Source organism: Helicoverpa armigera, chromosome 8, assembly GCF_030705265.1.
Source record: "Helicoverpa armigera isolate CAAS_96S chromosome 8, ASM3070526v1, whole genome shotgun sequence".
NCBI lineage: Eukaryota > Metazoa > Arthropoda > Insecta > Lepidoptera > Noctuidae > Helicoverpa > Helicoverpa armigera.
The window spans coordinates 2,349,674-2,375,430 of NC_087127.1; the positions used below are offsets into that span (position 1 = coordinate 2,349,674).

At 34.4% G+C, this 25,757-nt stretch overlaps 1 protein-coding gene across 4 annotated transcripts in view; it reads right to left on the reverse strand.

The window, feature by feature from the left end:
* Window positions 1–25,757, reverse strand: part of LOC110382627 (calmodulin-A) — a 220,964-nt gene that overhangs the window by 92,522 nt on the left and 102,685 nt on the right. For 2 of the 4 annotated variants that reach the window (XM_049838177.2, XM_049838176.2), the window contains exon 1: window positions 22,741–23,063. The exons of the other annotated variants lie outside the window; for them this stretch is intronic. The gene's annotated coding sequence lies outside the window, so the exon portion shown is untranslated. Of the gene's footprint in view, window positions 1–22,740; window positions 23,064–25,757 lie in introns of those variants that run through there. 4 annotated transcript variants of the gene reach the window in all.

Consider the following 25,757-nt stretch of genomic DNA (forward strand, 5'->3'; position numbering starts at 1 on the left):
CACTACAATATAACTCCTATCAGATATTGATGGTGCAATATTCTCAAGCTAGGTGTACCGGCTTATAAGCCAAGTGAGCCGGAGATTTGTTCCGTCTAATGCCAGCCAGACAATATCTCAGTATTATCAACTGCTGGAGAAATATATAAAAAAGTTATACACGAACCTTGTTGCTGTGCCCAAAAATCGAACTAATAGATGAAAGTTAATAGACAGCTATATGAAACCCTGGTGACTTACGGTGTCTTTCAATCTCTAATCGGAAATAAACGGATAGATAGATCGGTTATAGAAATTCACCGTTTGACGAAGGGGTTCTCTCATCATATGGAAACGAATAAGAAGCAGCAAATTGAATTTACAAAACAACTGATCGATATACTCATTGAAAAAGCAACCATAATCCACTAAATCAAGACACATTTTAAAACGGCTCCAATCAGATATGTATGGTGCAATATTTCTCAAGCTAGGTGTACCGGCTTATAAGCCAAGTAAGCCGGAGATTTGTTCCGTCTAATGCCAGCCAGACAATATCTCAGTATTATCAACTGCTGGAGAAATGGTGTATTTGGAACACATCCAGATTTCTCTATTAGTTGTATTTAGGTAAGGTTTCTATGTATGAATGTTTTCGAAAATAGATTCAAGGTAAGTTGTTTTAGGTTTTAAAGTTATTTGTGTGGTGCAGTGTTTTTGGAGCCATTAAATTTATTTGAATTCTAAGAAGACATGTCCCAAGTATTATACAGAAAGAGTGTTGGTCCGTCAAGGTCATGAAGATAGAAAAATTACCTATATACCTGTGATTATATTTCATCAACTCTAGCAAATAACATAGGTATAGGTACAAGTAATGTCTAAAACACCAAACACATTACCAAAGCGTAACGAATTCAAAAACACGTGGCTAATACAATAAGCCTCTTAAGCAATCACGAAACATATATAAAGCATAATATCGGTCCACCTTTCTTACAAAACAATATTAGCAGAAACACAACGCCACACAATTCCGTGCCAAATAATTCAATAAAACAAGATTTCCGACAATGTTCGTGGTCGCACCCAAGAAACATGATTAAAGGCAAAGAATTAATGAGATTACAGTACGTAAGCCTACGAACAGACTACAGAGTAAACAGTCGGCTGACAGTTGGCACGATGCATGGTTGGAAAAAAATATCTTTGTACGAAAATCTTGATTTCAATCAAAGTTCTCACTCGATCTGATACCGGTCAAATATCTGATAGTTGTTATGTATATATAGGGAAGTCAGTAAATATTGAGTTGCTAGAGTAACTGGTTGCGAAGGCCAAATAGGCAGTCACTCCTTTTAAAACTAGAAGCCGACCCCAACATAGGTGGGAAAAGGTTAGGCAGATTATGTTGTTATGTGCATTTCCAATACATCTCCGTACTTATCAAGTGCGAGACCCAACCGTCGGCCGACTAAAAAGTCTGCAGTGTGTTCTTACTCCTACCTTCCCGAACCGCAGAGTTTGCAAACTCCCTGACAACTATATAGGATTACGAATCGTTTCAGATGGCAAGCCGTCTGATCCGGTTCGGGTGACCGTATTGCTTTAACTTAATACCGTTTGCGGTAATTCAATCAGAAGGCTTTGGTTGTCGAAGTTTTATTAATTTTTTGGAAGCTCGGTCGGTATTGATGTCAGTGATCGATCACGGAAAACTGGCTGGTTAGCGCTGTGATTTCTTTGGATTTTTCCCATCTACGTCCTTTGAGAACGCTGACATTCTCGAAACCGTTACAAAGCGCATAATATTTGTAGGTATGGACACAAGAAGATAAAGAAAGATGGGTAGGAATATGTTAGAAATTCATAAAAAAGACAATTGAACTCTGTGCCGTGACTAAGCACAACATGAAACTTGCCTTGCGCCAACAAGCAGTCTCGCTTATCTTGTCTATGTGAGCGTAAACCATGTACCATATTTTTTTGATTGGAAATCGTCAAATAGACTATCCTGTGAGTGCAGCGTGAGGGAGTGTCAGACCCTTACCGAATATGAACCAAGTGTTCGACTTGCGAACAATGCCGGAGCCCCAAAAGTATGTACTTCCATCATAAAACGAAACGTTACTAAGTATGTAACAATAATCCGTAGAAGTAAAAGAATGTTTGCAAGTAAAGCATTGGAATGAAGCCCCCAGCAAAAAGAGGCTTATCTCGTACGGAACTGGGAGTCAAAGAGCCGGAATACGGACTTCTGTAGGGGGAACAAAAATACTTAGACAAAAGCCTACCGTTGCGTACATAAAAGTAATGTACTTGCTTGCCATTAGTGTATATTTTTTCCTTTTTATATTCTCATTTTGTGGGTTGAATATTACTTACTAAAATGTGGGGCATAACTTTTCTTTCGGATATTGAAAAAGAAAAATGCATTTTTCAGCTAAAAGGTTGTTCATGACGTATTAACAATACGATATTGTCATTCAGTTACAAAATCATATATACCTACCTACAACAATTAGCATGGCTATAGCCTCAACTATTAATTGCCGCTCAAATAAATCTCCAAAATCCAAAAATTAAAATACGCTGTTTTTACCATATAATAATAGTAATGCCATAACTATGTGTGCTGGGTTGAGTAAGTCAGATAGGCAGTCGCTCCTTGTAAAACACTGGTACTCAGCTGCATCCTGTTAGACTGGAAGCCGACCTCAACATAGTTGATCATAGCTAGGCAGATGATGATGCCATAACTACCTCTATGAACTTCAGAAATGAAGAGTTAATACAAAACTACGTCTTTTGTCCATCAGAACTCCAGCTGCCAGTAATTTATATCGCCGTTATAACAAACTACATTATGTAGCAACCCCGCTTTATGAAGCAATCACGCGGGTCTTATCTCCCGAGCTTACAAGCAATATTGCTTTATGACGCTCTGGTGACAGCGCTCCTGGCCATTTGGGGAAAAGTAAAAATATAGATGTACCTCTATGCAAGTATGTATAAAAGATGTATGGTGTGTTTGGAGTTGAAATTGACAAGGAATAGCGTTATTATTCACAAAATATAAACGTTAAATACATTTAAGTATTATGTTGCTTAAGTATACGAAATTATGTATATTTAGGAAATATTAAGTTTTGAAGGTGTACGAAAGTACTCGTGTCAGTAGATATAAGACACATGACATAAAAAGTTAAGGTTAGCCATACAATTTCTGTCCTTAAAGTGTTTTCTATGTTAATTTTTTTTAATTAAATAAAGTATTGATTGAATTATTGTGGGGCGATAAAGAAAATATTTTTTCCAGTTACACAATATTGACTTACTTATTTGAAGCGCGTGATAGTTTCCTCACGGTTCCCATTCAAAACACAAAACACATGACCTGAAAATCCACTTAAACTCTCCCAAAGAAAAACAGCGAGAGTGACATGAAAAAATATCTTCTTCCTCCCCCATTTTCGATTTATACCCCTCCGTGGGGGGTTGTCAACCAAATTTATGTGGCAGCGATTAGCTGAATGCTTTTTAAATCGGCGTTGTCGGGTAAGTAATGGCCTGCGACGATATCGGGCCTTTGTGGTGTTCCATTGTTATTTTTAAAAAATGTGCCGTTGATATATATAGATTGTACAGGTTATGTTTGTACAAAATTCCTTACCTACAAAACTAATCCGAGACTATATGAACATTTTACATTAAAAAAAATATATTGAACTTACGATAAAAACAGAGGAACGCCCCCATAGGCACGCCCATATGGGCGCTTTTTAAGTTATTGTGTAAACCAAATAAACGGTTGTTATTCCAAATTGCTATTCAATTAAACGCCAAACAACAGTGCCTTATTTTGTATTGCCCAAAATGGGGTCGGAACCTCCCTTAATCTTGGACGGGTAAAAAATTATGGCGGCCCGTCACCCGGGCGGGACGTGGACAGAATTGGACGAGACGGTTTAATGAAAACCGCTTACAAAATAAGTCACTGTACAAATGAATCCAGAAGACTAACTGCGGATTTCAATGGTAACGATGATGCTATCCGTATTCCGTATATCGTTTATTTTCTTACCGTAGATAATATTTTAACATACATAGTAGTAGTGCCATAGACTTTTAATATAGATTTAGTTGATATCAACTTATTGTAAATCTATATTAAAAGTCTAGATTTAAAGGTCATTATTCCGTTGAAATCCTGAAACAGTTGAGTTTTAGTCGCGCCTAGCAAAACCTACTATGCTATGCGCTTATACAAGCGCAACACATTTCGATAGGCAAAAATCTATCACGCAGTTTTCTATTTAGTAAACGTCTGACACTCCCTTCCACTGCACCCGCAGAGGGTCGTCTGATGATTTTCCACTGAGCATAAACAGACTAAACCTTCGGTGTTATACTTTACTAAGAGGACCCCTTAATGGACGTATTTTCTATACTGTTTTGGTAAACATTTAGGACTTTAAACGCAAATTAAACAGCTACAGATTACTTTTAAGGGACGTCATTCTATATACTATGCACTACCTCTAATCGATGTTGTCTTGTTTATACGGAGGAAGGGAGGACATTTTAACGTTGCGAATAGGCTAGATACTTAGATGATAAAAAACTACATACTTAGCTAAGCTTAGCTTATATGCCTGTATAAGGTACTTCTTTCCGTACAAAATATGAATTGTGTAAACGAACCTACTTATCATCCTTTTATTTTGTTAATTTATACATAAAAGCTATTGGTATTCCTTTTACTAATATATAAATAAAAAATATAGCCTATCTTGCTCGGAAGTAGTGTTGCTTTCCAACAGTGGAAAAAAAACAGTAGTTTCGTTTACGGTACAATCAAATAAAGAAAAAAATATTTCGTCTTTATTATAACAGAGGTAGCTTAGAAAATATAGTGCACATGCTGTCTTTAAGCTCGATCGCAATAACCATTAGCAACAAGCTTGTACCAACTTAAGCCGATAACAATTAATTATTAATAACAATACAAGTTTGCGTGCGAACACACAATTAATGTTTTGTGCAGTGCGGCAAAACTGTTGGTTTTTATTAGAATTACTAGCTGTTACACACGGATTCACCTATAGTTCTCGGATTCTACTGAACGCAACGTATTAAAAACAAATTTTCCCCCTTTTCTTCGTTCTAAAAAGGTATATCATTCGCCTGTAATATTAGTCAAAAGTAGCGCTATCAATGCAAACTGAAACTCAAAATCATTTATTTAAACTTTTTGGAAGCACAACACTTTTTGGAAGTCATTTACTCAAGACAGCCCCCAAAACGCCCACCCTTCACCACTTCCTAAGTGATTTTGCTTTGAAGAAGAAATGGCGCAACAAACTCCCCACCAAAACGCAGAAGTGCAAAATATTTAAGTTGAACTACTACTAATCTAAGTTAAACTATGTTAGAGATTAGCATGTTCAAAACAACAGACCAACTTGGTAGTAGCAGTTTTCGTAATTACTGTTATACATATATAAAAGTATGAAATATGTGCTAATTATTTTGTTAAAGGACAAGGAAATTATGTCTGAAGGATTAACTTAAAATGTTAATTATATTTTGTTGTACTTAAAAACCTACATAGCACGCGAATTCATACTTTAAATATTACATTTAAAGTAGTTTTATAATTATTAGACGATAATATTTCGTCCTTGATTTTTAAATTAGTGTAGGAGACAAACAAAGTTTAAATTAAACTACATTTCGATTCCATAAAAGTCTAACACAAAGTGATTCTGAAATATTTATTTTTACAAGATTATTTACCAATAATCAAAAAGCAAGCAAAAGTATATGTATTTTTTTGTAGTATACATACATTTACAAAATATAATATACCCAGCACGTTTTAAAGCACCTTTTAAATTCGAAATGCAATCTGTTAAGCTGCAGCCCACAAAACTCCTATAACGAAGCAGTTACATACGAAATTCTCATTCTAAATTCCGTATAAATGTTTCAAAACACGTCCCTTGACGTACATTTTCAAAAACTTATACGGAAACACGTATTTCAGACTTGTGTAATACCAGTCTCACATTTCAGTGTTAGGGAAAAGTCGATCTTATTTCTTGAGACGTAAGGTTCGTTTCTGCGTTTCACGAGTGCAAGTTAATAAGTATTTCACGAAAGGTAATCTTTAAGGTATCCGCAAACGTTTGAGTATGTGAAATGTAAGATAATTTTACATACAAGCTGCTGACTGCGGTTTTATTTATATACTAAGGGAATTACTTCTGTCATCTGATTGAAAGGTAGCCTAAATACCGAACATATTATCTATCTTCGTACCAAATCTACTGCCAAGTTCAGTGACTGATAAATACTAGACTTTATTTAATTAACCTAGGAAGGCAATGGGCTACTATTTATTTGCTGCCATTTGAACATCTTTGGCAGTCGTTACGGTTAGTCAGAAGTCAGTAAGTTTGACACCAGTCTAATCAAGGGGTATTGGGTTGCCCGGATAATTGGGTTGAGGAGGTCAGATAAGAAGTCGCTCATTGTAAAACACTTAAAGAAAAACCTTGGACATAGGAAAAGCTATTGTTATTCAATTGTTTTAGAATTTTGATAGGGAAAAGGCAATTAGGATAGATGATGATACCTATTTTCGTTCATTATTTAATGTACTACCTACTTAATTCCGCATTTTATAGATTCCTCACTTACCTACCTACTAAAATAGGTTTATGAAAGTAACAATTCTAAGGTCGTTCGAAGCTCCTTTCTCTTAATGGTAGTTAGCCTTAGGTTATTGTCCCATTTGGATCTAGTCCAAGGATACATTCAGTTTCTGTAACTTTGAACATATTTCTTTGTACTAAATGAGATAACGCATTATGGTGATGGTAATCATCTTACAATAGAAATAATTGAATTAAAATATCGATCACTGTTTTGAATAATTCTGAACTTCATGTTTTACATTTTTTGACTAGTTATAAACGATTGTAGATATATGTTCATATCAGCCTATTTATTTTCCCTCTGCAAGGCACAGGTAAGGTCTTTCGTCATACGGAAAAAGCATGAGCATCAAATAATCACACTGTTTTTTCAAATCAATAAAATCTGTACAACAGTGCGTAAATTCCTTTTAAACGTTAAAAATAATTTTATAAACTACACAAAATATTATAAACTACAATCAAAAGTGATCACGTAAGTCCTAGACACGGACGAAGGAGTTTGGGCCTACTTGTTGGAATTCTAGCAACGCTTTGGCAGTAGCAGTGCTAAATTCCTAACGTTATTGACACTTAGTACCTTAGTAACTACATTAATAACTAGATCCGATATCTGTTGACCAATGGAAACAAAGAGTCATACGCTTATTTGCAGTTATTAGTCCGTATGATGCGCTTGTTATAAACTCCTTACTGAAAAATAAAATGAAATTCTAATGTTACTAATTAGTTACCCTTCAAAATGATAAAAACAATGTAGAAAGCTAATATATTTGAGCGCTAATCTCAGGAAGTCCGATCCGATTAAAAAAAAAAAATTAAACAAGGCTTTTTTATCTAAGTTCACGGACAAAGTTTCCCCAAAAACAAATGGTAGGAACAGAACCTTCAATAAGAATCATAGATACCCAAATCCGATTCAAACTAGCTCGCAACGTTCATCGACCCTAACGTTCAATTGTTTTCTCGAGCCCAAACTTTTAAGGTGAGTATAGACTACAACATTTACTTGTAACAGAACAACGAGCCGCTCCATGAGATGTTCTAGTGTATCATCTTTTTACGAACAAAACGTCGAGCACGCTCGCCTGTTTTTTACAAACCAACGACCAAATTGGTGTAACATTTCGTTGCGGGGTGACGCGGAAGGAGAGGGACGAAAGACTCGCTGTTAGCATTTACCCGTAACATAACGCCGAGCATTCGCACGAACGTTACATTACATGGAAATGCTTTGGAGACTGAGCTTTTGCTTGTATTGTACCATTCGCTAGAACTTTACTTTACACAGAAATGCTCCAGAAAATGTTGTAGTCTACACTCACCTTTTACGGTATTTTTTCATAAATCTAGAATTCGGGAGCGGTAAGGCGCGGTTGTATCCAACATGGCGACCAGTGACGTCACAGCTATATTTCATTTCCGCCCAAGTTGCTATCGAAGTTTTGTTATTACCTCGCGGTTCGAGAGATTTGCCCGATATCGCGACGATAAGTAGGTAAGTATAGTGTGTGTATATGTTTGAAATGTTTAGTTTTCACATTTTACTGGGAATATTAAGGTATTTTTCTGTATACATAAATTGAAGTAAAAGTCCTTGTAATTGTGTACTGTAGGTAAAAAAATCAAAAGAATATTTTCAGAATTTTGAAAATTATTTATTTCTACTTATTTACGTGCAATATGGAAAAAACAAAGGAACTGAATTCAAAGCACCAATTTAAACTAACAATAGACTAAATACTTTCGTGCTTTTCCTCAAAAGTAAAAAAGATTTGAATCAGGTAAACACCATTTACAAAAATCGCGTGCCATTCAAAATCCAAACATGAACAACATTTCTAAGAACCATTGAGTACGTACTAATTTACTAAGCGCTAATAAGAAATAATTACAAGAAATTCCCGTGTATCAAAACTAACCAAATCACGCATATATACAACACGCCAAATATTAAAATATAAATATAATAAAGAAGAAATATTTATTCGTTTGTACTCCTAAAGGCTCCGAAACTATGGAACTGATTTAATAATTATATCACTGTTAAAAAGCTACACTCCTCCCGAGTAACATAGGCTATATTTTATCCTGATACAGTCAGTAGTTCCGGCTGGACGCGGGTGAAACTGCGGCAAAACGGCTAGTAAGAAATAATTACAAAAGTAACAGAGTCACGCATACATACAACACGTCAAAATATTATAATTACTTATTTTTTTAATAATTAAAAATTCCTATGACCCAGTTGGTTTAGATTCGTGGCCAGATATGGTTGGGTCGAGTTAACGCGCCAAAACAAAATAGTTTTTAATAGGAATCATGCACGCGAGTTTAATGAAATGCCGGGTATTAACGCCTACCTTTTTAACCTACTGCTGCATTTTGTAGGTAATTGTTTTAGTGAAAAGTTAAGATCCGTGTTATGCTTAAAGTAAATTACTACGATTTTTTTCATTCTTAGAGAATCATTTCTGCAATAAAGAACATTCAGATAAAACTTATAACTTTCGATCACTTTGTTTCAACCTTGTCCAGGGAGAACTACTCTCCACACATGGATGTATAATACCCAAATATCTTTACATGCATAACATACAAACTTCCCTGCTTATAATGTAAGTAGGATTTAAGGTCAATAAATAAAGCAGTAGGTATTTATTGAAAATCTTGTATCTAATGATCAAATATTTTTTAATCTAACAAAATTAGTCTACCCAAATACTGTAATATAACCAAATACATACTTTTAAAATACGTAGGTACTTATAAACCTAGAATCAGAATTTTATCTCATACAAACAACACGACCTTACTATATAAACAATGTATGTATGTACCCACAAAAACTGTCGCGTATGCTTTGTCCCGTTGCCAATGGTTCCGCACATAGTATGCGACCTTTGGCACCGCGAGTACTATAGTTTCCCCGTAAAATTACCATACATGTTGTTTTCACAGGATGTTTTTGTCCCATAGAGTTTGATGTATGTAGTTTATGATTTGAGCAGATTTTCTAGGAGTTGAGGAATTTTGTTGACGTTTATCAAGTTTGAAGCGTTTCAATAGTATTCAGAGTGAAAAAATAATCTAAGAAAAAACATCACAGTTGGAAAGCTACACTACTATCTGGGTGTATGTCATATACCCGTAAGAAACGTAGTTCTTTTGGGACGAATGAGAAACTAAGACTACAATAAGAAAGAAACTAAACATATAAGAAAGCAATAAAATATGTAAACAACAATTTATTTCTCGAAGTTTTATTATTTTGGCTCTTACAAGCGGTTTTCAAACACAGTACCCTAAAATTTAATATCACTATGATTTGTGATTACTTTAACTAAAAGTTTTTCTCAGAAATAAAAGGAAAATATTTAATGGAAGGACGCCACAGTGGCTTCAATTCTGATGCAGTTGGCTTTCCTCCAAACTTTAGTAACCAGTTTATTTAGACCTCTGTTCCTTCCCAATAAGATGGTCTTTGCAAACGTCTGCACAACTCACAGGGGTCTTCATAAAGTGGGCGTTGTAATACCACAGTCGTTTTGAAACAAAATACTCGTTGTTGTCGATGTGGCTCTTTGACAAGGAAGGAGTTTCTTGAAGTCGAGTGCAAGATATGCGCAATATTTTATTTTAATAGTACGATAAAGCAGTGAGTCTGCCAAATATAGCTTGAGATTAAAACTATTCATAAAATAAGCAAGTAAAATAAGTATACAGAGAGTCAAGCTTCTTATTTTAGGAAACCATGTTGTCAACTTTTCTAATATCGAGTTCATAAAATGGCAACCCTGGTTTAGTTATTTATCTTATTGCTATAACCAGTCATCCAACTACTCTTATTTATATTGAAAATGAGAAAGTATCAACTCTTTGGTTTGCGCATTCAAAGCACAAAGACAGTTTAGAGCCTGATAAAGAACATAGGACACGTACTTTTTACCTATTTGCGGAAAATGGTTCTCCCGGGGCCTGGGTTAAAGTGCAAGAAACAGCAAATATTTAATTATAGCTACCTACCACTTAACCATGCACAAAAAACCAGCCAAATAAAAAAAAACTACACTATCCAAAACAGCCCAAACTTGCCAAACCACAAAGCCACAGTAACACCATAAACGATGTTAAAAAAAACACCATTAAGAAGTCACAACCTTCAACTTTGGATAAAAATCGAAATAAATCAGAACGCAGTACGTATTCGCACGCAATAGTCACAAACATTTTAACTGCTACTTATCGTGTGTAAAGCCAACACGCATTTCTGGTTTTGTTGAGGAAAAGTTATTATTATTAGTTATGTTGTGAAATAAATTGCTTTATTTTTTGTACAAGGAACTAGCTACTTACCGCGGTTTCACCCACGTCCCGTAGAAACTACGAACTAGCAGTTTTCTGGGGTGTTACTCACGTCACGTGGAAACTGCTTTCGGTATCTTGATAGAATGTAGCCTATATCATCCGGAGATAGTGTAGCTTCCCAAAAGCAAAAGAAATTTTCAAATCAATTCAGTTATTTCGGCGCCATTAGGAAACATTTTTTTTAGGAACAGCAAACAGTTACAATATAAAATCTTACAACTAATATACCAATGACTTGTTGTGGTCATAATGTAACCCATAACGCTATCCACAGGTAAACATAAGTATAGAAGTATAAATGAACCAAAAAATAATGTGGTTCAACAAATACATATCATCACTCATACTACTCATTACAAATGACTTACTTCTTAATTCAATTTCAAATTCCCAATACTAAAAGAAACGTGTCAAAGTATTGAACTCGGAAGTTTTCCGAAACGTATCAATCACATCAATCAGTGTATTGATTGACAAAACTCAAAGCGACACAGTTTCAACCGGCTTGTTGTCATGTGTTACTGTTTAAATGGGTTACAGAAAGTAATTTAAAAGTTATGGGACAAACTAATAGTTTAAGTAACTTTTTTCAGTTATTTTGGGGTAAGGAAAAACTTTTTAACTGCTTGTTTGTTTACGTGACAAAACTTGTTCGAATACATCACGACAAGCTTGGTACTGTTTAATGATACAAGCATTTCTTTTCATCTTTCAAATGTATGAGAAAACAAACTAGCTGAACAAAATGTTCAAAACCACGAAAGCAGAATCTCCTACATTTCATAATAACTCCAAAATAAATTAGATTCATTAAAATAATTACCTAAATGTGGGTAAAAACGTTAAATTTTCACATCTAAAGCACCCTCAAAGTTTAACCTACTTTTAAAATGCGAGGCTCTAAAGAAAACATTAATGCTAAATTCATTTTAATTGCTTCTTCAACTTGCTACGGCGTAGCGGCGTAGCGCTACGAGATAGCTACAAAAATCGTAGGTGCAGCGTAGTATTAAGTTTTAAAAAGTAAACGTGGATATTTATTAAAAGATATATATTTTTACCTTCTCTTTTTCAAGAGATATGGTCATTTACGGAAATCTCATTAGAAACACTTCAGAATGAAGATATGAAATATTTTTACCTTTACTTAAAGTGGAAAAAGCTACACTTTTCCTCAAATAAATCACGAATTTTAACACAAATTGTATAAGAAATAAAAACAAATCTTCCAACCTTCATCGATGCGTGCGAATTTATCAGGAACTCGTAAATAATGGGCGAGTCGTTACTTAGTTGTGGAAGAGGCGAGTTCTGATCACTCACCGCCAATCTCACTAATTAGCTAATAGAATACGAAAGCGAGCGAATTGTTTCTGTCACTGAAAGTTTTTTGGATAGACATAGACAATGAATAAGTTATTACAAAGAAAAAAGGCCCAGCTTTGAACAACTTTGTTTATTTCGAGTAGTCAAAAGCCAAAAACTCTGACAACTACCAAGGGGTATCGGGTTGCCCGGTGTCATTTGGATATTTTTGACAGCCATTTCAGGTAGTCGAAAGACTGTCAACCATTCTTACCAAGGGGTATTGGGCTGCCTGAGTAACTGAATTGAGAAGGTCAGATAGGCAGTCGCTCTATGTAAAACATTGGTACTCAGCTGAATCTATTTACACTATACCTACTTCCTACATAATTATTGTTTCAATGTATTTGGAAAAGTTTACGACTTTTTTGTCATGTAACAAAAATAACAATGACAAAAATATCACTGACTATAGAATAATGACCGAACGAGGGGTGACCAGATCACGACCTTCATTCATTAAAACATTTCAAAGAACTCAAACTAAACAAACAAATAATTCATCATTTGAAACTGAAAACTAATGGAAATACAACCTAGTTGCATTAGTATCAGTTTACAAGTAATTATGATTGAAACGCACAAACATATTCAATTTATATACGTCAGAAAACGACCACGCATAAAGGGTTATACCACGGAGAAAGGAAACATGAGCAGAGATGCCATAAGGCAGTTAGATCAAGCGCCTTTTGCGCGGGCATGACCAAAACAATCGGTTTACGAGTGAACTAATAGGACGTTTGAGTCGCTTTTAGACTTAGTCAAAGATTTTTGATTTTCCAAAAAATGGATTCCAAAGATGTCGTATGAGGGCTTGGCCAGTAACGTTCCTCGTCCCCCGAAGACCCGCATTTTTTAACAATAATATTTTCTTAGGATTTTAGCATAATGACATCTCCGCTCATAATTTTGTTCTCCATGGGCAATACATGTCGTGTTTCCATGCCCTAATATAATCATTGACCCGCTCATGTCATTAGCAAGTTAAATTGATATCACACTGCCCTTTCATTTAACGTTGGCCATGCCTAGCATATTGACTAAATTAAGTTGTACCTCATTTATAACTGTACAATTTGAATCAAGTTTATTACATTTATGTCAGTAAAGTAGTCAGAGAAAAAACATCGTGACAAAATCTGGGCTTAAAAAAATATAAAATTGCTTACTAACAGCAAGCATGGTGATTAACACTCATTCCTTCTCTGTATGAGAAGAGGCCTGTATTTCGGGACAGTAAAAAGGCTGAATATAAAATCAAATCATTATACCTAAATTACAAACAGGCCACACTAAAGGGCAACTGCCTATCTGCCTAGCCTAATATAATCATTGACCCGCAGAAGTCATTAGCAAGTTAAATTGACATAAGGCTCGCCCACACAGTTGTAAATCGGTGGCCTAAGTGGAATAGTTGATGAAATTAAAGTCTCCTGTTACGTTTGAAACGGTTAGACCTAAACTGTGATGTAGGTATCTCTTTGAGGATTTAGATTGATAGTAGATAATGTGTAATAGATACTGTGTTATCAAACAATGAAGTAGAAATAAATTTCAACCTAGATTTTTGATAGATAAACCTACATTTCTCTTTGTTATGGTAGCACGCGTTCTACTATTTATATATAAAGCATACAATTTAGAAAAATAATTCATTTAAAAAAGAAGAAGAACATATATATTTACCGTAAATCTAAGTTTAGCTCAAAGGTAAAGTAAACTAAAGATGTATTTTAATAGAAAGTGCGACTTTCCTCAAAACATTACAGGTAAGCGGGCAAAAAGAAAGAAAAAGCAAAAACAGAAAATAATTAACCTTCTCTCTTTCTAATACCCGAAAATAATCTCTCAGAATCACGCGAAGCACCTCACAATGATGACACAAAACATTTGAGAATTAATTTGTCAGGAAACGGCTTAATTCAGATATTTGGAACCGCGCCAAGTTGCCGAGGCTGAAGCATTGTATATAATATTTTATAATTGAGAAAAACTGAATTCGTAAGGATGAATGAAAATAGTAAATTGAATAAATGATAGATGATTTGTTATGAATATCTATAATAGAATAATGAGTACATAATAGGCGATGAGTTAACTATACCATTAATAACATTTATAATAATATAGGCTACTAATCTAGTGGGTATATCATCCTTTTCCCAGTTATGAGGTCGACTTAAAGTCTCACCGAATGCAACTGAGTGAAAGTGTTTCATAAAGAGCAACTGCCTCTCCGACATCCTTAACTCAATTATCCGGGCAACCTAATACAAAAGGGTAAGACTGGTTGTCAGACTTTCTGGCTACTGATTAGCCGGACCTACAGTTAATTGCACCTTCCGAAATATTAAAAACCTTAATATGACGAAGAGGAATGGGAAGATATATTGCACCAACCCCAAATAAAATTGATAACAGGGCAGCAAGAAGATAAAAATCTTTTAAACTTGCTAAGCACTGTACTAAGTTTGACCTATACATAATATATGTATGTAAAATGCAGTGCATCAGCGGAAAGGAGTGGGCGGCTGAAGTACCGTCGGCAAATAAATGCATTATTGATGAGCTCTTTTTAAAGCAGATTGATGGACTCGACCCCGTTGTAAAGATTGCTTTTAACTATTTTTACATTTTTATATAGGAACTGTTTTATACTATTTTATATAGGATTTTTATATGCGTAATTTTTTATTAGTATTGCATGCTCATTCAATTTTGAAAAAATGTGTTTATCATTATTGAAAAAAGGTCAGTTAGATATTTTACATAACGTGTTAAAGTGTGCTTATTTCAAAGAACCATGAGAAGCTCTGTACATATAAATGTACGTAATACAGAACTTGCTTATAAATAAATAAATAAAAATAGCAAAATGTAGCTGCTTTGAAAAAATTTAGTTGTAAATGATGCTGTCATTAGCAATAACTTCACAATACTGTTTTTTTTTATTTAATCAAAATTATAATCAAAATCAAAAGTCATTTATTCAAACTTGGCTGCAAAACAGCACTTTTCGAACGTCAAAAAAATAAATTTACAAAAGACAGCTCCCCAAAACGCCCACCCTTCACCACTTCCTATGTGTTTTTGCTGGGAAGAAGAAGTGGCGCAACAAACTCCCCAGCAATTAATTAATTAAATAAAATAATATCCAAAATATTGTATCTCAAAACATTTCTGCAGACGTTACAGTACAGTCGCAAACAGTATCTGCAAGCAGGCACAGGACAAATTCATTGCTTTTTGGCAAACTGGTTGCAACTGTACTCGTTATGTCAACAGCGACCAGAATAGAACGCCCACGATCTTTCTTCTTCTTTTGAAGAGAAACCTCAAGAGCAAGTAATGTTAAAGTTTCGAAGATATATTTTGGAACTCTTATTGCGTTGTATTGAGAGAAAAGTAAATGAAATGATAGTGAGTATTTGCATTTTGAGTTAATTTGCTTTTAACATAGTGGTCAGTAATGGTCAATTTTTGTCATATTGCATATTTTTTAGAGATTTGTTTCTTGAGATGTAATTAAATATTTGTAGGTACTAGCTTCCGCACATGGTTTGTTGAAAATACTTATTACACTCTGACAAAAAGTTGCTTCTAACCTTCCTCGTTAAATAGAAGTAACAACATCAAATTAAACCAGCAGTTAGTATTAGCGCATTCAAACAAAAAAACAAACTCACACTTCATAATTATTAATATGGATAATCGAAAAACCGATTAACAACATCGAGTATTTGAAATTTTATCATGTTTTTACTAAAAGGATACAAATTAAGGCTTAACTGGTATCGATACATCATATCAATAATCACGATGACCCCAAAAAAGAAACCCAAACGACCTTAATTAGGCTGTCTGCTTAATTCTCTTTTAAACCTTTTTAATACAGAAATCGAGATAATATCATAACCCATTAAAATTATGAGTACAACCTCATTTTTCAGGCCTGCTTTCACAAAAATGTCAGGCAGAGATAACCTGGGAAATTTTTGAAAATATATTTCGTTCGAATTTCGAAGTAAGGCTGTGACAAATGACGCTCGGGTGTACCCCGGTGTCGGAGTATACTTATAATAGGATCGACATATGAGCAGTCAAGATGTTACCTACGAAACGATATTATTTTTAAGGCAGACTTTTAAAAGGTTATAAGGAAATTGATGTTGAAGTATGTTTTTATGTGAGATGGAATTTAATAGAGCATGGCTCACTTTCACCTACATGATAATGACAGTTTTTCAAAAACTTTAAAAATTCAAAGTAAAATGGAGTTTATATTATGTATCAGCGAAAATGCACCTAAATTGTTATCTTTTACGACGATAATTTTTTTGCCAATTATGAACATTTGTATGAAAAATCTATCTCTATCTTATTGCAATAAAGTATAAATAAAAGTTTTTTTTTTTTATAATTCGAATTTTCAAACTGACCCATTTTTAATTTTGCTCTAATGACTGCTAAATAAAGTTATTTTCAAGCCAACAATAATTCAATGGAAGAATAATTTTATTAATCACTAAATAGCATGCTTGCATGTAGTACGAAGTTGTATAGGTGCACTAATAACATATCCCGCTAGCCACGTTTTGTTTAACAGCTGTCTGATATCGATTCTTACAGTACAGAAAACTACATAATTGTAGAACATAAAGTGTGAATATGGTGTATAAAAAGTCTTGCTTGTGAAGTCTTTTACATTTCTGGATATTTACTTTCGATTTTACAGCCTGCTATTTTGGAAATTAAATTATCCAAACTCATGGACCTTTCTAACTATATTTCAATTATAAAAGTACCTCTCTGGCTGTACATCAACTCATGCCAAACCGACGAAATTACATTTTTCTTAACTGTTTCTTATACCATACCAATGCCAATCTAGCCTCTAAAGGACTTGGACAAAGGATACAGGCTAATTTTATGGCTTTTCAGGCACTGGACGCGAATATAACCGTGGTGAACCGCTTAGCCGCCTTTTAAATATATAAAATTAAAAAACCATTAAATAATGTATTATACATAAATCGGATATGAACCTACACCTATCTCAAACGTACGTCTGGCATAATAACTCATGTACCCATGTCGCATAACTTGACATAACCTGAAAGGGTTGCAGGGTTAGACATCACCCATTCCCATTCATTTTTCATCATAATTAGTTACGAATCATAACAAATTATTATAGGGTTAACGTGTGTTATTTGAGTATTCGGTGTGAAGGTTAGAGACAGGTTAATGATAAGCGGTCAAAAACCTCAAGGCCCAAATTCCACCGAAGCAGAGTTGAGAAGTTTTTAAACAACCAATGCAGACTATCTGACCTCTTTAACCCAGTTACCCGGGCAACCTGATACCCCTTTATAAGACTGGTCGTCAGACTTTCTGGTTTCCAACTACCTGTAACGCCTGCCAAAGATGTTTCAAAGGTCCCGGCTGAAACCACCAATTGAACGAACCTTCCAGAAACACGGAGGGACTCGTCATAACAATATAGTCACCTATCTACTGACCGACCCCACCAAAGCGTTGCTTAACCTTATACGTTAAGGCTAGACAGGAGCCCATTAGTACCAATAGTTCATCGACCAACACCAACTAAATAATGAAAGTAACCCTTTCAACCAGCCGATTAACCTTGAACCAATCAGCGATGTTAGTCACAGGTTCAATATCAAATCATCTAATTTTAACCCATTGAAAGCGAGACTGGGGTAGTGTGAACAAGTAAGCTAAAAATAAACCTATTGTGGAATTCTCTTAGCTGAATGAAAATGAACTTGATATAGGACTCTTGGTTTTTGTTTGATTTATATTTTAAGATGAATGAATATTCCTTTTGCTAAGAAACAGACTATCTAGTGAAAGGTCCTGGGTTTGGTTCATATTTAGAACCAAACCCAGGACCTTTCGTAGTAGGACCATCCGTAGTAGTATCTGGTATTCCTCACAAATGTCAATAAAATTGCCTCTCAATTTGGGACTAACACAATACCTGTAAGTAAGATAGGTTGTCAGACCAACTAGCTTCTGACTACACGTAACGACTGCCAAAGTTGTTCAAATGACAGCTGGGACCTACAGTATATCGTGCCATAAATAAATTCAAGCATTGAAAGCTTTTAATATTTTTTGTTTTCAATTATTGTAGCAAAAATTGTTGCCACACAAGAGTTACATATCTGCCAAAACCGTAGGTATAAACGAGCGTATTTTGAGTTTATCTTTGAATGCATTTTATTTTCGTATCTGCATGCACAGCGGTGTCACAATGGTACTATCTGAAACTAGCGCTCGACGCATTTCACCTTTTTTTTTTGTAAAATGTCACAACATTACAATGAGATAAGGACATTTTTATGCTGGTTATTTTGTTGTTTTTGTATGTACGAGTGTTTACTGTGATTTCCTGTAAGTTCGTAATAGATAAATGTTGCACTATTATTTTTTTAGCTGTCTTAAACTCGCTTTATTGAGAGTGCTACTAAGAGGGAAGTTTTTTTCATGTAGAAAAAATGTGATATATAATGACGACACTTCAAGGCATTTACACGTATGAAGTCTTAAAGTCTTAAGTCAGTGTTAAATAATAGCCCCATCTATCGAAAAGATTCCCTTTTATCCCAAAACGCAAATTGTTCGAATGTAGTAGTTTTTATATAACACTGAATTCAGTCACAATCTCTGCCCTCCCCTTTGAGTCAAGGACGTGAAGATAAGCTTCCAAAATACAAAGATACTGCATACGCATTTTGCACGTACATTTATTGATAGAATATTCGGAACTCTCATAGCAGCCTTATCGTTATCAGCACACGGTAGGTCTATGGGAGAATACGTGAGGAGATTGTGGGGGGTATGGGGGATTGTATGGGGGGAAAGGTACCCCCACTAACCCTTCGGGACCCTCAACCGTGACTTTTATTGTGTTCGGTATTTTTTTCGCAATCTGAAGTTATTTTCGGGCCTTCATTCTCTCGACTACGTGAGAAGAATAGATAATTTTATCATATTTTTAGTGTAGTTCAAATTAAATGTGGGTATTCTCTTTTTATTTTGTTCGTTCTTCAAATAACATCTATTTAGAGTCTTCAATTGTTAAAAATATGTTTATAGAGTATGAAGGAGTAATTTGAAAAAGATTGTGGTGGACTCGCTTAGAAACGAGGTGTTATCAATTCTTTTATCACCTACAATAATTCTTCTTTACACACTAACAAATTACAACAATATGTTAATCAAAATTGTTTTAGTATTAAAAATAATAACAGAACAAAACTGTATCACAAAATTCCCTTCCGCATACAAAACATTTTGCAAAGAATTCTTCGGTCCACTTTGTCATCATTCGCTCCACAGCATCGTAAAAAATAAGTGCAAAATAATAACATGGGCCAACTGTACGGACATTTTTCAATAACCCGCATTCCGAGCGCTCCAAGAAACGCTCAAAATACTACATTATTACCCTGCAAACGTTTAGAGTATGATAAAAGTTTTACGGTTGCTGACAAATTATTGAATTGTGGTATGCAGTAGTTTTTCTTAACTCTGGCATTTAAGATTTTTAACCGCAAGGTCTAAACCTTATATTACTTTCATAGATTAATATTATAGTACTGAAGAAAGTGACTAATAACTGTCAGGTTTTGCAGCCGCAGCACCTACTAGAAACACCTACTGAAAATTATCTACACTATAATCCGTTTGCCCTACTGTTAGACATTTTAAAGGATCAATAACCGGCTAGGACCGAATTCTGTTTAACCTAAACTAAAGAAGAACTAGAGAGAGACCATTCTTGCTCTTTCAATTAAAACAAACGCAAAAAATTCATACTTTTTCCTAAAATAATTTGATATAGTGAAGTTAAATGAGCAGTCATCAATACGAGCTAATTTTCAATACACAAGTAACATTTCCCTTATGCTCAAAGTCTGCTCAAATTACCGACCAATAAATGTGAGTTCAACAACCAAAGCACTTCTTAATATTACCATGTCGACGACACCACAAACTTTGCTAAAAGGAAATATTGGGTAGGAACACGGTAATGTGCAAATTAACCTTAAAACCCTGGAGTTGGTATGGTTTTCTTGTGATTAAAAGCATATAAAATTAAAATTACTAATTTCAGACCAAAAAAATTCATAGGCATGGTAAGATTGTTAGTAACGAGATTACTTATAACTAATGTTAGTAACAATAACATACAGAAAAAGAGAAATTTAAAATATTTAAAAAAGATTAGACCCCACACAGTAGACTAAACTATCGGCTAATAGTTGGTAGGATAGTTGACATTTTTTTCTGAAGGGAGATGAAAATAATCGTAAATTCAATCGAACTGTTTAGTGGGTTTGGTAAAGGCCGGACATCTGATCATTGTAATTTGCATACTAGGTATCATTCACCTCCATACTAATTTACGAGCCCGATCAAACTATCGGCCGACTTAAAGTTTTACGTGTGCTCTTAAAGTCTAGTCTCTTGTTGTATTTTCAAATAGAATAGTAAAATGTAATGAATTTTAGATGTATTTTATGATAAATTATGCATGTTCTAAGCCATATTGTAATGATCTTATACATATGTATGATAACGTATGTAGTGTGTAATTGCTGAATATTATGGATGAAAATGCACTTTAGTTGGTTGATTTAGTCATACATATTCTAGAATGTAAATATTTCAAACACCCATTATTCAAATGTGATAAGAACACGCCTGTTTCTTAGAATATGTTAAGTACTAATATTTTGTTTATCAAAATAACCGCTTATGTTAGACTCACGCCTGGGTTAGATTAATAATATTCTGTCTGACGCGCTTTCACGAAAAAACTACAAATTATTCTTCTTTGGTGTCGATGACATGTCATATATAAAGACTACACTACGTCAGCCCAATATAACTTTCAGGGCACAGTGGACATGCGATTAGGTAGGACATGGTCTGCACGGCAGCTCCAACTACAAATACGTTGCACATGAAGTCTAGAGTCTGAAATTGGAAATAGGCTACCTTTATCCGGGTACAGGAAGTAGTATCCTACTCACGCGAGGAACAGTAAAAATAAAATAATAACGAAGAAATATAATTTTAAAATTCGTCCTTCAAATAAACCAATGACAGTTCGCAATTAAAATTGTAATTATTGTCAATTTCACGCGTTTTCCATTCTATAATGACTTCCAATCGCCGACACGTTCAGTAGTGAAGTTACAATTATTGGTAATTATGTATCTGACGTTATAATTATTACGTTACACCTTTATTAATGAGTGGGGTGGACAATTATAGGTAATTTTGTTTTAATGTGGTTCGTGAATTACAGTTTACAATCACTGCAAGCTGTGAAATTTATCGCTTTTTTTATTAAAATTCTGTATTCTTTTATAAAGACAAATACGTAGCATTTTTCTTAAAGATAAAGTAATGTAGTACATTTTTAGGAGAAGTGAAATTAGAGAGTTATTTGAAGAATTTGGTTGATTTTTTGCTAATAACATTTTAAGATTTGAATATAAGCATAAAAACATGTACTAACATCATATTGTATCATGATCATAAGCTTATCATAAAAAATGCATTATTGCAATGTTATGGCGTAAAACACATAATAGCCTGCTTTCATATAGGTATCCTACGAGTACTAGATAAAATAAGTCATATAATATCTGAACCTAACTAAGTATGAGTGCCAGATAAAACAATTGCCAATCGCAGAACCTATTTCAATTTACTGCACCATTTACAAAGAAGATAAAAAAACGAGCTAGAGAGATTCAGATACGCTTCATATATTAACCGTCAGCTGTTTTCCAAAAGACGAGGAAAGCTAGACATAGCAAGAATGAATCGTTTTAATGAATAATAATATGTTAGCAATTATTGTGATCTTATATTAATGGAAATATATTGTGTTAAATCGGCACTTTTTAGGTGTGTAGGTAAATAAAGGAAAATGAGCCTTTTTCATTTTTGTCATGCAGACAGGTCAATGTTGTGTTATAATTACTGTTCACCTAAGACATACATTTATAGGGTCCTTAAAAGTGTATATTTTTGATTGATACGTATTTTAGCTGTTAGAAATGAGTATGTATACTTAAAGTAAATGAGAGATGATCAATGTGGTTCCTAATAGATTCAATGGAGAGATCAAGCCGCATAGTAACATGAAACCGCCCATTTAAATAGTCGTTCATCCCAAAGGACTAAACTGGCGACTTCTTACATACCGCTATCCTTACGTAAGCCGTACTTATCTTAACTGCTTTTAAATACTCACATAACTTCAAACCGACAACAACAACTCGGAACCACAGTTAAAAACGAGCTTATTAATTGATAATTAAACACTCGTTTATTAAATAACTAATAACACGATATTATTGCTTCGTCTTGCTTCAATTCCTTTTGAATGCACTTGAGTGACAGTTCGAAAAGGCGCGAAAGCTTAGGGTTGTGCTTCGTTCGATATTCGATTTTGAGTTTTTTTTTTTTAAGAGCGAGTTGTATGCAGCCAGGGCTTATCGTATTTGTTTATTTTTGTGGTGTTTACGTGAGCGAAGGGAGCGCGCGCCCTGGCTGCCGACTACCGGCCGAGTAAGCGATCATGCTTAGGGTTGCGCGCGCATTCAGTAGTGAAATGCGTCGATTTTATACCGTAGGTGTAATTTTAAGCGTTTGCTTCGGTTTAATTAATCGCCCATAGGGATTGAGCGGCGAATTAAGTTGATATTGTGGTCACTACGGGAATCGATGGGGCTTAATTATAATGTTCGTTGAGGGGCGTAATTAATTTTGGTTTGTTTTTATATTCATTCGCATTGAACAGTTTCATTCCATAGTCAACCAAATACTCATCAAGTTTGTTTATTCCGAAATTATATACTAAAAAAATCTCCCCAAATCTCGTGAAACCTGAGAGGGAGAGGAAAAAAATCACCGCAGTTGACTGCTCTATTACCTGCTTGTTACATAAATGGCGTAAGAGAAAGATAGATCGTATAAACTTTGTTTTGTCGCATAAGTTATGATGTTACTTTTCTATGAGCCCATTGTGGAAAATAGGTCAATATGATACTTCAGATTATAGGTAATATTCTTGGATATTGTTCAAGTTTGAAACACCTCACTGCAGATAAAAATGAGTATTTATTAGCTATTCAAAAAAAAATATTACTTAGAGGTAGATATCGATATTGTTATTCAACTTTGTGTTTTGACAACCCTACCTGTCATTCAAAGTTTTATTAATGAGCAACCATTAAAACTTACTTCTGTATATTTTTCCGAGTAATAAATTTTTATGCTGCATTACCATCCTTTATGTTTTAATAGCTCAACTTAATCTGCATTTACCGAGGCCTATTTATAGATAGGTAATACATAAGTCTACAAGTACATGAGTCTTTGTTAATTGTCATACTTCAAAATTAAGGTTATTAGAGTGACACGTCTGTGCCTACAACTAATTCCATTATTTTATTAGAACGCTAATAGTCTTATACACACCTGAACGAGCTAAAATGATTTCGTTGTTTTGTGAAGAACTAGCTTCTGCCAGCGATTTCACTCGCGTCCCGTAGGAACTACTTCAAGTATCCAATAAAAAGTAGCCTATCCCCTCCTCGATAAATGGGCAATCCAACACTGAAATTTTTTTGAAATTGGACTAGTGGTGACTTACATATTTATTTGGACCACTAGTCCAGTTCCTGACTAATTCAAACGTTCAAGTAAAAATACTATTTAATATATAGATTCTCTCAGGTTGCTCAATGCTCAGGTTCTTTGGCTGCCACTACTTGAAAAATATATTATTATACTCATATACTCAGGCATATTTGTGTGCTTGTCCTATTCGTGTTCTATAAAGAATATTTTATCTATCAAATGAAAACGCGGACGACGAATTTGGTTGGACGCAAGGTCCTTGGTGAACTCGTTCAAAAATGTGCAAGCGTCGACACGTCGACCAATATGCTGACAACAGATGGGCCAAAGAGGGCAGTGCACCAGCGCGGTTCGAGTGTCGAGTTATATTGATCTTCATTTGATTTATTAAGAATAAAATAGAGTTAAAAGTGATCAATGATCACAAAAGACTAAACGTATATTCGAGACTATTAAATATGTCACACAAGAAAATAATGAAAAAATATAACACATTTTATACAATACAGCAGACTAATAAGTAGCTTCATTCGCAAGAATATTACGTGTGACCTAACAGCCATATATTTCTATTACAAGGAAGACAAAACAAGGCTTCAGGAAAATGTTATTTATTTTTATGTTCATAGTATTTGTATACCTACTGAAATAGTTTTTATTCCAGTCACGAGTTCTTGTGTATCGGTAGGATGTAATAATGTCAAAATATTACGGAGGCGTTATTGTACTAGGCTGTATAGTATGTTGGATGTAATTTTTGTGAGGCAAAAAGGAGTTGTACATAATGCTATTTTAACGCATTGTTCTTAGGTGATTGAAGACATGATAATCGAAAACGTAGTGGTTAATTTTAAGATTTAAGTGTACTTATACGTTCTGTGTACAAAGATATAGAATAGTAGATAGATTGGGAATCGAATGTGAGTTTAGTGAAACCTTTTTAGTGTGTGAGTAAATATGTGCCTCATCTTAGATAAAGTTATTTAATCATTTTTCAAAATACCGGGGGCTATATATATACAGAGCCGCTACAAGCCCTTTCGCGTGCCCGTGTTTTAGACTAATACCACAAAAAGTTACCTGTCATGAATTGCCAAACTATCAATCTGTACGTGGGATTTATGGTCGCATACTACACAGCACATCGTTGTATAGTCCATAGATTGTCCCATTCGGGGATAAAGAAAACAATAGTGTTGTAGAAAAAAAAAATAAACAGACTTTTTATACATTTTAAGAAAATCCTTTACAATTTTTTTCTTATATAACACACGAGTACCGAAGATAAGCATTCTTTACATTTAGACAGATTAAAGACCAAAACATTTACTAACTTCAAAAACTTCAACATCAAAGAAGAGATTCAACACTAGCATATTTTCTGTATTAATTATAATTTTATCCACGAACTTTAGTGACCTCAAAAATTAATGACATTCGCTTCGTTAAAATTAATTTATTTCTATCCTTAAATGACAAGTTGAGACCCTGCGTTAAGACGGGTCTTTAAAACGTAATTAAAACCGGCCCTGTTCATAATGAAATACCATATTTCATTTGTATATTGAGTAAAATAACGTTATTCTCGTTCTGGATAGGTTAGGGTTAGAAAATGATGTTTTTATT